This window comes from Orycteropus afer, unplaced genomic scaffold (genome assembly GCF_000298275.1).
Source record: "Orycteropus afer afer isolate SDZICR_OR568_19922 unplaced genomic scaffold, OryAfe1.0 scaffold00121, whole genome shotgun sequence".
Classification (NCBI taxonomy): Eukaryota; Metazoa; Chordata; class Mammalia; order Tubulidentata; family Orycteropodidae; genus Orycteropus; species Orycteropus afer.
The window spans coordinates 7,654,235-7,655,982 of NW_006921708.1; the positions used below are offsets into that span (position 1 = coordinate 7,654,235).

A 1,748-nucleotide genomic window follows, 5' to 3' on the forward strand; every position below is an offset into this window, starting at 1 on the left:
CTCAACACCAAAAAGACAAATAACCCAATTCACAAATGGGCAAAAGACTTGAACAGACACTTCACCAAAGAAGATATACAAGCAGCCAACAAACACATGAGAAATTGCTCATGATCATTAATTATGAGAAAGATGCTAATCAAAACGAGATATCATCTCACCCCAGCAATAATAGCAAAGTTTAACAGATCAGATAGTAGCAAATGCTGGCGGGGTTGTGGAGAGATTGGAACTCTTGTGCACTGCTGGTGGGATTGTAAAATGGTACAACCATTGTGGCAAACGTTATGGCATTTCCTTAAAAAACTGAAAATAGAAGTACCATTTGCCCCAGCAATTCTATTACTAGGAATATATCCTAAAGAGGTGAGAGCGCATGAACAGACATATGTACACCTATGTTCATTGCAGCACAATTCACCATAGCAAAGAGATGGAAACAACCTAAATGTCCATCAATGGATGAGTGGATAACCAAATTACGGTATATCCACACAATGGAATACTATGCCACATTAAAGAACAATGAGGGATACGCGAATCATCTCGCAACGTGGATGAACCTGGAGGACATTATTCTGAGTGAAATAAGTCAATCACAGGACAAGTGCTGTATGAGCGCATTACTGTAAAAAGACAGAGAAGGGTTTGCTTGGGAAAGGGAACTCACCTAGTAGGTTACCAGGATGGGGAGGGAAAGAGAGGGATTAATTTAGGGCTAGTTGGGGCTTACACACTGACATGGGTAGGGGGAAGGATATACGGGAAGGATAGATGACCACAACGATAACATTGGGAAATGAGAGGACACCGAACTGTGCTCATAATAGATAGATGACAAATGTTAAAACCAACCAATGTGTCCACAATACTACATTAACACCAAACACTAGGCTATACAGATAAACACCTGAGATGATCAGACAGGGATCAGTGAATAGAGTTATACTCAAGACCAAGGATAGACTCAGCTGAGGCTCATCTTGTACAGACACCAATGATACAAAATACTGCACTCCTTACAGAAACAATAGAAAACAGACACAGAGCAATCCCTCACAGACATCCCAACATTATGGGAGAGAGATCCAATAGAGCTACTACCTCAGGACCATAGTACTGGGGTACACCAGACTCAATTGGCACAACAAAATACATAAAAGCATTGCTCCACATCCTACATTGGTGAGAAATGACTGGGGTCTTAAAAGCTTTCAAGTAGCCATCTAGAATGTAGCTAGTGGTCTCCCAGCTTCGGAAGTGAAGAAGAATGCAAAAAAAAAAAAAAAGGGCATTTAGAAGCAATTAATCTTAGGACACGATGGCCCTCGAGACCAGAAGAACCGGATGGTGCCCAGCTACCAATGCCAACCACTCAGGAAAGGATCAAATCTGGAGATCCTGGATAGTGTGAGAGAGAAAACGTGGAACAAAATCCAAAAACTCAATAATGACCAGAATTACTGGTCAGATGAAGTCTGGTGAGACTCCCATTACTATGGCCCTGAAATACATTCAGCGCCTGGAATAAAACTCACCCCCAGGGGTGGGCTCTCAGCCCAATGGTTAGTGAGATATACACACAGACCACTCAACCCAGGATGCTGCACCCACACACTCAATGGTAATGCATCCCCTAAGCAATAAACCATGGGACACCAAAGGACCACCATTCAAACTGAGAAAATGCAGGACAAACAGGAGTGCATGATTATGAGGGGCACAGGGGGAGTGTTGCAGGGTAGGGA

General features: G+C 42.8%; 1 protein-coding gene across 1 annotated transcript in view; it reads right to left on the minus strand.

Annotated features, from left to right (window-relative positions):
- HUS1 (HUS1 checkpoint clamp component) overlaps positions 1 to 1,748 on the minus strand; it is a 60,553-nt gene that overhangs the window by 56,437 nt on the left and 2,368 nt on the right. The gene's annotated exons all lie outside the window — the stretch shown is intronic.